At 44.3% G+C, this 10593-nt stretch overlaps 1 pseudogene; it reads right to left on the reverse strand.

The window, feature by feature from the left end:
* Positions 1 to 9079: 9079 nt before the first annotated feature.
* LOC114626810 lies at positions 9080 to 9422 on the reverse strand (annotated as a pseudogene).
* Positions 9423 to 10593: the final 1171 nt, after the last annotated feature.

The following is a 10593-nucleotide window of genomic DNA, read 5'->3' on the forward strand; positions in this document are numbered from 1 at the left end:
TACAAACACATGAGTGCATACATTGATATTTACACACATGCACACATGCATACAAACACATATGAGTGCATACACTGATATTTACACACATGCACACATGCATACAAACACATATGAGTGCATACACTGATATTTACACACATGCACACATGCATACAAACACATATGAGTGCATACATTGATATTTACACACATGCACACATACATACATACAAACACATATGAGTGCATACATTGATATTTACACACATGCACACATGCATACAAACACATATGAGTGCATACACTGATATTTACACACACATATAAGAACTTTACTTTCCTCTCTTGGTGGCATATGCCACAACTCTAAATATACAGAAAGAGTTGAATAAATCAGATTTAACTAACATTTATTCTTCACAAAACTCTACGGCAGGTGTTTTTATTGTGCCACATATCCTGAGAGTTAATTTATCTTGACTACTGCCACAAAACTAAAAACATTTCTAAAAGGGTGAATTTCAGAACATTCAATAACTCACTCTGTTGACTCTGTACATGTATCACAGACATACACTGTCATGGTTTGAAAATACTAGGCTCAGGGAGTGGCACTATTTGGTGGTTTGGTCTTGTTAGAGTAGGTGTGGCCTGCTGGAGTAGGTGTGTCACTGTGGGTGGGGCTTTAAGACCCTCATCCTAGCTGCCTAGAAGCCAGTCTTCTCCTGTGGCCTTCAGATGAAGATGTAGAACTCTCAGCTCCTCCAGCACCATGCCTGCCTGGATGCTGCCATGTTCCCACCTTGATGATAATGAACTGAACCTCTGAACCTATAAGCCAGCCCCAATTAAATACTGTCCTTATAAGAGTTGCCTTGGTCATGGTCTCTGTTCACAGCAGTAAAACCCTAACTAAGACATGCACACATTCTTTCCCCACTTGGGAGCCACATAAAAGGCTGCCATGGTGCAGAAGATAACAGAAGGAAAATGTGCCAACAAGACAACACAGGGCCATTTGCTTCCCAGTGCTCTAATCTATACTGGGTTGACCTTTCTGACCTTCTGCTATAAGGCATCTGAGAAATGTATAAGTAAGGCTGTTAAGATTGTCCTTAGTGGTTAAGAAAAAACAATAGCAAAATTAGTACAGTTATTCCCCAAAGGTAACTTGAAGTCAAGTCTTTGAAGTCTTCAAAAGGGGAAGACTCAGAGGGAGAAAACAATAGATTTAAGAAATAGTCTATTCTCCAAACCTGGACACTGTTACTGTTGCCAAGAGGTGCTTGCTGACAGAAACCTAGTGTGGCTGTTCCTTGGGAGGTTCTGCCAGCAACTGACCAATGCAGATGTGGATACTTGGAGCCAACCATCAGACTGAGCTCAGGTTTCCCAGTGGGGGAGATGGTGGAAGGACTGGAGGAGCAGAGGGGGATTGCAACCCCCTGGCTGGACCACCCATTGCTCCCAGTTAGAGAGCTTGCTGCTCTTCTAGAGGACCTGAATTCAGTTCCCAGAACCTATGCCAGGTGCATCTGAAACCTTCCCCTGCCCTCTGAGGGTGCTGCACATACATGAAATACAGGCACACAGACACCCTTGCACACACATAAATAACTCTTTAAAGTGGCACTAACCAAGGAAGGTTAACCAGGGAGGATCCATGGCTCCAGATATGTATGTAGTAGAGGATGACCTTGTCTGACATCAATGGGAGGGGAAGGTCTTGGTCCTGTGGAGGTTCAATGCCCCACCGTAGGGAGATGCTGGAGCAGTGGGGTGGGAGTGGGTGGGTGGGTTAGCACCCTCATAGAGGCAAAGGGAAAGGGAGATACGGGATGAGGAGTTTGTGTAGGGGTAACTGGGAGGTGGGATATCATTTGAGATGTAAATTAATGGAATGATTAATAAAAAATCAGAAAGAAATTGTCTATTACAAGTAAACATGCAATTGTTCGAGATAGTTTTTATGTCAATTCCTTATTAACAGCTATTACCAACACATTTCATATTGAGCTTCATGCAAACAGTAGGGGCCATTGAAGCATGTGCTGATTCTCTCTCTGGACAGGGCTCTTACTCAGCAGATAGTGGTCTGGTGAATTAACGTGATGACAGGGTAAAGCACAGAATGCCTTGAGGAGTCACCAGACAGATCATAACTTCAGTGGTTTTCAAATGCATCCAAGCATGACTTACTGAGAAAGCATAGTTTATACAAAGTGCCAACACATACACATATAATTGAAGTAAACATCTCACAATATATACTCTTACTGTATAGGCTACATTCTCATGTTTTCTCTACACAATTGTTTTTAATTTCGGTCACGCCCATGAGCTGTCTTCATGACTTACTGATGGGTGGTGGCCCATAACTTGAAGACCACTTGACTAAGTCAGTCCCCCTCAAACTTAGCTGTACATATAATTATCTCCAGATCTTTATGAAAATGAACACTGACTGGAAGGGTTTGAGGTTTGCATTCTTGCAAGCTCCCAAGTGATGTGTTCACGAAATGAGCTGTATGTAGCAAAGACACATCTCTCTCGTGGGAATGTATGCTCCAAACATTGCGCACGAGCAGACCAAAATGATTCATTTGCCACTCTGATAGGAGTTAGGCGTTCACATATGGCTATTATACCCTGATTACTCAGTCCCTTTGCCACTTTTTAAAAATAGGTGTGTGATTGTCCCCATGTCTGTGGATTCAACTGAGGATCTAAAACGTTCAGGAAAATACTTTGTGTCTGTACTGAGTATGTGCAGACTTTTTTCTTGCCCTTCCCTAAGCAGTACAATTCTTTACACAGTGTTTCACTGTGTGCTTATGCAAGTAATGTAGAGATACAAAGGGATTATATGCAAATACACCACTTTTCAGAGTTATTTATGTGTGTGCAAGGGTGTGTGTGTGCCTGTATGCCATGTACGTGCAGCGCCCTTGCACAGGCCAGGGGAAGGTGTCAGATGCACCTGGCATAGGTTCTGGGAACTGAAGTCAGGTCCTCTAGAAGAGCAACAAGCTCTCTAACTATTGAGATGCCTCTCCAACCCCAAATACACCACTTTTTAATAAAACACTTAATAAAGCCTCAGAGTTTGATAGCTAAGAAATGAGAATTGTTGGAGCAAATCCCTTGAATCCCTGGAAACTGGCCAATCCTAAAACAACCTGGCTTAATGATGCACACCTTTAATCCCGGCACTCAGGAGGTAGAGGGTAAGAAGATCGCTGGATTTCAAACCAGCCTGGTCTATAGAGTGAGTTCCAAGACAGCCAGGGCTACACAGAGAAACTCTGTCTCAAAACAAAACAAAAAACACCTTCTCAAGTAACATTTTGTAAAAAAATAATAATAATAAAATAAAGTTTCAGCCAGAACAGGGAAAGGCAGTGTCAGGAAGGGAAGAGAGACCCTGAGGGCGAAATGGAAAGATAGCAAATGCGATCCTTGCCTTCTTGGCTGACTCTCTCCCCAGCCTGGGTCCTGGCCTTGCCACTTTGGTTGGCTTTTAAACTGTAGTTGTGAATGTCCATGTCCTTGGCTCCTCTGACTCATATTTCAAGTTGCTGTGGACCTTTTTATGTGGGTCTTCTGCAAAGAACTCACTGCCTTCTGCCTCACACCATGCAACAGAAAAACTATAGCACTTGGAAGAAATACCTCTCTCGTGTACTGACAGGATCATTTATTGACAATTCAGTAAAATTCTCAGCCAAAGCCAGCTAATCACACACAGAAATGCAAAGAACCGTCTGTAGACGATTTGCCTTCTGGAAGAGAAAAAGGTGCCACGAATAGAAATGGGCTCAGATTATTCGGAGGGAAAACAACAGCTGGAAACCATTTTGAAAAGAGAGTCCTTCAAAACAGTCTTCCAAGGCACCAGGCATATGTATTGTTCCAGGTTTTATTCTATTAGCATTGTTGACTGTTCTATTAGCGTTGTTGAGTGTTGAGACGCAAAGCTACCAGCCAGATGGACACTAGCTTTGTCTACAGATATCTCTGTGATATGGAAGGAATGTCTTTGATATGGTTTGATCTGGGTGTTCCAGATACATGAAACTGGGCCCTGGCAATAGCTTACACAGATACTGTTAGAGCAAGGGTGACTCTGAGCTGTGTCAAAACAGTACTTTCTCTTAGCTCTCTGGAGTAATAAGCAACTTGGTCACACCAACATCATCATTGGTTTGCTCCATGGTTACTCTACTTGAAGTTGCACCTCAGTGGCTGGTCCATCATCAGATGGAACCAGTTTGGCTGCTGCTCTACCTGCTTTCACTAAGTGTGACCATACAGGCTTATCAAACTCCACAAGGTCTGTTCAGGAAATGGAATTTCCATGTCAGTGTCAACTTGTGTTTTAGACACAAAGCAGAACGCAAAACTCAACAGGAAGACCCACATTCTTTTTTTTATTTTTAGTATAGAATAGAATAGAGTTTATTCAGGACATGGGGAGGAGAGTTAATAGGGAGTAGAGGCAGAGAGAGGGAAAGATTAGAGAAGTAGAGACCGGCCATGACCACACGGAGAGAGGGGGAAGGGGAAAAGGGAAGGAGAAGCAAGAGGCAAGAGAGCAGGAAATCAAGAGCGAGACCCACACTCTAAAGGACACATTCAGAGGGCAGTTGAGGGGCTGGTGAATGAGGGGCATCCATGCAGTTTTGTCTCCCCACCCCTCTCTCTCTGCCTCCCCATTCAACCACAGGCTGCAGGGGAAAGACATGGAGACAGCCACAGAGAGCACACAGTGCTTTTGACGACAAGTGAGTCTTACCCATCAGTCTCTAACCGTCCCCAGAACTAAGAGGAAGGGTGCCAAAGTCATTTGTCATTGCAGAGTACCAGGTATCCTTGGCGAGGAGCTGAGCTGAAGAACTCACAGGCCCCTGCTGTGTTTCCATAGCAAGGCTGGGCATGAACATTCCCAGGAGGAGGATGGGATTGTCTGCATATCTGATTGGTTGCCCTTTTAAGGATGGAGAGTGGTGCTTGACATGGGCCCCAGCAAGAGGTGACATACTTGTACATAGAGACTAACGGCTGCTCCTGTGATGTTGGAGCCCTGGTCCAAGCAGCTTCTTCTCAGGGACTGTAGGTGACGGCCCGGCTGTGTACAAGGGTAAAGATAAGAGGAGTGCAGAAGTCTCTTGCTAGGAATCTGCTGCCTTCCTCTGAGGCATCCACAAAGCTGGCCCTTTAACTCCTCCCATTTGCCTGAAATTTAGTTAGTAGAGGCAGAGGGGTAAAGACACTCAGAACCAGACCCCTACTTCCTTCCCACAACCCTGGCATCCCCGGAACTGGGAGCAGAGACAAGCCAAGGCTTCAGTTCAGTACAAGGTTCAAAGTTTTCAGAAGAACAGAACTGGGCTAACAATGGTAGCAAGAAGGTTAAAGGGGGGGCTGACAGGGCCCAAACAGAGAGAGGGCTTTCAGTTTAACCTCATTTTTATCCCCAATGAGACTTTTAAAGATCTGACTAGAAATGCATGTTTTAATTGGTGCTTTTGAATCCACTTCAGAGTTACTGGGTTTTAACTGTCTTTACCTGTACACGGAGCCGGGCTTGATCCAGTCACTTTATTACATCATTTTCTCCCACCACAAGCCAAACAAACCCCATGAAGCTGTGAGTCTGAAACCCCGAATTGTTCCTTTGTCTCATTGGCATGTAGCACTGTGTTGCCATTAGCACTGATTGGCTGCTCTCTCTGAGCATGAGAGACCTGTGATGGAATGAGTCACAACTATTGTGACCTTTGGGAATATGAAGAAGAGATCCAGACCTGGCAAAGATCTGCACAAATGACAAATGACCAGCCAAATCCAGAATCATCTGCCTTCAAAACAGAGGAGAATTCCATGCGTAGAGATCTGTCTGCAAAAATTTGCAACCTGTGGCCTCAGTAATAATTAAATTGTGAAGCTGGCTTAGGGAATATGTCCAAATGTTTCCATGATTGCTTTTGTTTGGGGTGACTCATGTGGGTGTTGGAGGAATGATGGGAAGAAAAAAATAGAAAATTATTATTATTTTGTCTGGATTTGTGAAATTCTGACCTGTGAGTTTGTGGAGAATAGTCTCGGATATAATCAAGACACTTATTTTTCAGGGGTGAGGAGGGTAAGATAGGGTTTCATGTAGCCTAGGCTGGTCTAAAACTCACTATATGGAAGAGGATGGCCTTGAACTTCTGCTCCTCCTGCCTCCACCTCTCAAGTGCTGGGATTCCAAGCCTAAGTACCCATGCCTAGCCCATTAAAATACTTTATGTGGCCTTAGTGTTTTTAATTTTTTCTCCACCGGTGCCATTACAAGATGGCGCTTGGCAAAAGGCCAGCCAGGATGACTGGGCACTGCTTGAGAGAAAAACAACTCCGTATATGGAAAGCTTGCGCTAAGAGGTGTGGTTACCCGATCATCCCGCCTCACGTCATACGGAGTGACCAATTACCAGTGTTCTCGTGGCAGTTACTGATAGGAGCGAGGCAAAGCTTTAAGGGGCTGCAGGTGGTGGTGTGGGTGGCTGCTGGCAGCACGAAAGAAGCTAACAATACAAGGGTTGCTGAATAAACCACTCAAAGAACACTATTGTCGTTGCCTTATTCCGCTGGTTGGACGCTGGGGAGTGACATTTTCCTATTTTGTCATTTATTTTTGAGATGGTATTTTAATCACATCTCTCCATTTCTTTCCCCCTTTCAAGCCTTCCCAGATGCCCTTCCCCACTCTCCTTCAAAATCATGACCTCTTTTTAAAAAATCAGTTGTTATTGCATCCATGTATCTGTGTGTGTGTGTGTGTCTGTGTGAGTGTGTGTGTGTGTGTGTGTTCCTAAATGTAACCTGTTGAGTTCATCTAATGTTACATGCATGTTTGTTTTCAGAGCTGAGTTTGGCACGGAACAACCAATGGACGTGCTCTTTCCCTCTCCCCCCACCAGCTTCCGTCACCTACAGTCCTTTGTTAGGGGTCGAGGCCTCCTGAGCTTTTCCCCATCCCTCTGACATGCCCATTCTCCTCCTCCTCGTTCATCTCACACTCAGGCCATCATGTGAATGAGACTTTACGGCTGCAGCTTTGGGCGTCACTCGGAGACACAACCTCACAGCCAACTCCACGGTCCTCCGGCTCTTGCAAACTTTCTGTCCTTTCTTCATCTTACAATAGTTGTTTGCAATAGCATGATGCCTGAGTTGAGTGTAGTCATCGCAACATAGGAAGTTGAAATAAGAGTATCACAAGTTCAAAGCCAGCCTGGGCGACTTAGCAAGACCCTGCTCTCCCATCCATCAAAAAGTAAAATGTATAATGCCTATTATATGATACATTTGTTCTTATTGGGTGAATGAAATGGATATAAGCATATCAACAGAATTGTTTGCGTATTGATACACAGTCATGTGATAATGAATTGAAATCCTGACTCCCAAGTGTTGGAATTAGATAGAAGTAAGGCCTTTGAGTTGTGACTGTGAGGACAAGGTCCTCGTAGTGGGATTGGTGCTCTTACAAAAAAGACTCCATGAGGTGGTTTGAATAGGAATGGATCCCCGGAGACTCATGTGTGTGAATGCTTGGCCCATATGGAGTGACATCATTAAGAGGTGTGGCCTTATTGAAGTAGGTGTGGCCTTGTTGGAAGAAGTGTGTCCCTGGGGGAACTTGGAGATCTTACAAGCTCAAAACTAGCCAATGTGTCTCAGTTTCCTTCTGCTGCCTGCAGATCCCAGTGTAGAACTCTCACCTTCTCCAGCACCATACCTGCCTGCATGTCACCATGCTTCTCGCCGTAACAATAATAGACTAAACCTCTGAACTGTAAGCCAGCTCCAGTTAAATATGTTCCTTTATAAGAGTTGCTGTGGTCCTGGTGTCTCTTCACGGCAATAGAAACCCTAACTAAGACACTCCCAAAAGTTAGCCCCTACAGTACATGAGACACAGCAAGGGGGCTTTATCCACGTACTAGGGAGTGACTCCTTACCAGACACTGCCTGTGGCTTCATCTTCAACATCCTACCTCTAGAACTTGAGAAATAATCATTTCAGCTGCTTATAAGCATCCCATTTCATAGAATTTTGTTACACCATCTGAACAAAGTAAGCTCATTGTAATATCCTCTTTGCATTGGCACATCTTTGAAAATGAATATGTTTATAGAAGCTTTCAAAGTTGCATGACTGGTAGGAAGAGAGAAATGATATATACACCACTGATAGTCCTTAGAGTTGGACGAGGGCAGAGTCTGCTAGTTATCCCCAACTCTCTCCCTTAGGAGAACACAGCAACAAAATACTCCCCGTTTCAGCAGGGCTTGTGGCTGTCTAAAACAGACTGTCTCTTCAGCCTCACTTGCAACTGGTGTTGGATATATACGTGTGTGTGTGTGTGTGTGTGTATGTGTGTGTGTGTGTGTGTGTCTATCTCCCTTCAGTGAATGTCCTTAAAGGAAGCTGACTCCTGAAGCTGTCTCATTCCTGCTGACTGATCATTTGAATGTCATATTGAGAACTAAAGCAGTCATCCTTGCCATGAATTGCCCATTGAAGATAACAGGGGAAAGAAAAGGGATGCAGAGTCCCTGGGCACAACAAAGCCATTCCTCCAATGAGGCTGCCTACCTCTAGCCTTATGTGAGAGAAGATGAAATTTCCGTGTCTTCAGCCACTGGAATTATTGATGTTTTGAGGGGTTTGTAATGTGTAATCAAACCTGGTTAAACCTGGTAAAACTCTCACCAGGCCAGTGCTCAGATAATGAAGATTAGTGAGGCCTCTGGCCCTAATTAGAAACACAGCCACAGTATGGAACAGACCATCCAATAGCTTATTTTAGTGGAGGAAGCAGTCATTTTCCCCTCCTCTTTGCCATTTAACACACTTCAGAAAGTAGTGGAAGCTAATTCCTTGCTTCAGCCATGGCATTGAGTAGCTCTCAGGTTAGCTTTTCTTCTTATCCCAAATGCTAATCTTGAAAGAGGAGGCAGTTAAATTCTCAAACATATATGTTCACATGCTTGTCCTTCAGGATTGTTTTTCTTTTTCTTTCTTTTTTTGTGTGTTTTGTTTTTTCAGCAGCAAAGTCTTTATTCATGTGAACTGTTAAAAATGGCCATCTATACCAGTGTCAAATGAGGGTGGGAGAGGAAGGCAGGGCAGAGCAGGGCAAGGAGGAGGAAGGAATTCCCCTCTACTTGTAATAAAGCTCCAGGTTCATCCCATCGTGGATTTCATAATCTCCCAGAGACACGTGGTCCTTAAAAATCGCGTACTACTTTTTAAGAACGATCTTATTCCAGCGGGTGCCAGTTTGAGCGGCTATCAGTTTCTTCAAGTCGCCAATGGTGTCATCGGTGTTTCACTTAACGCTGACTTTCTTCCCAGACGGTCGGTCGTTGCAAACCACCTCAATCATTGTGGCTGGAGCCGGCTTTGCCTCCCGCAACCCCTATGCTCCCAACTCTCAGCAGCTTCCCGTGACCTCGAGCCTCTCCACTTAGCCTTCTCACCTCCAAAATCCTCGAACCTATCGACGACACAACTTGTACCCAGGATTGTTTTTCTTTTTCTTTTTTTTTTTTCAGGATTGTTTTTCTTAAGGTCTGAATTTTAACAGGAGATTCTGATGCTTATTAGCATCACTAGGGGAACCTGGGAGAGTGTGCTCACACACACACACAAATGTGTGCACTCACAGCATGCATTTGTACACATACACACACATATGCACACAACATATAAGTGTACACATAAGTGCACACATGCACACACCAATACACACATATGCAAATGGGCACATGCACACACACACACACACACACAAACACTGTGTGCATCAGAATCACCAGGGAGAGACAGTTAATGTTGACTTTGTTCCTAGAATCTGAGACTGGGCTCAGGTGGGTTGGGACTGAGCCATTTTGCATTTTATTCCAGAAGCCACCTTTGTTTTGAGTGATATCTTTGAGACTGGCTTTTATGTGTCATAGGCTAGCTTGAATTCACTACCTAGCCAAAGATGACTGAACTTCTGATCCTCCTTTCTCCACCTTCTGATTGATGGGATTGTGTACCACCACACCCAGTCTATGCAGTGCTGGGGACTGACTCAAGGATCCCTGCGTGTCAGGGAAACACGCTACCATCCAAGCTATATCTCAAAGGAACTACATTTTGGAAACTCCTGTATTTGACTATAAATACAAATAATAAATGGGTGATTTTTTCCCTTTGATATTGGTCTTCTCTTTGACCGTGCTGTGTGGAGGGCAGGAGAGAACAAGTGTAATTAAGTGGCAATGTGTCCTGCTCACGTGTGAAACTGAAAGAGAAGGTACCAATTAAAAGGGAGCATGTCCACAGGGTGTAACTGAAGTCCTGCAGAGAACCCAAGGAAGACCCACAGATGATGGGCAGTGGATCTGGGAGGGCCAAGAGGAGCGAGAAGATGCTTGGAGTGTGTTATGCAGTTGGAGAAGGGGTTGATGGGAAAAAGTAAAATCAAATTTTCAAAAGTGGCATGGTTTAGTGAATCCCCTCCCTAGAATTTGAGAGATGCACTGTTGAGAATATTGGCGGAAGCAATA

Source organism: Grammomys surdaster, unplaced genomic scaffold (assembly GCF_004785775.1).
Source record: "Grammomys surdaster isolate TR1022 unplaced genomic scaffold, NIH_TR_1.0 239, whole genome shotgun sequence".
Classification (NCBI taxonomy): Eukaryota; Metazoa; Chordata; class Mammalia; order Rodentia; family Muridae; genus Grammomys; species Grammomys surdaster.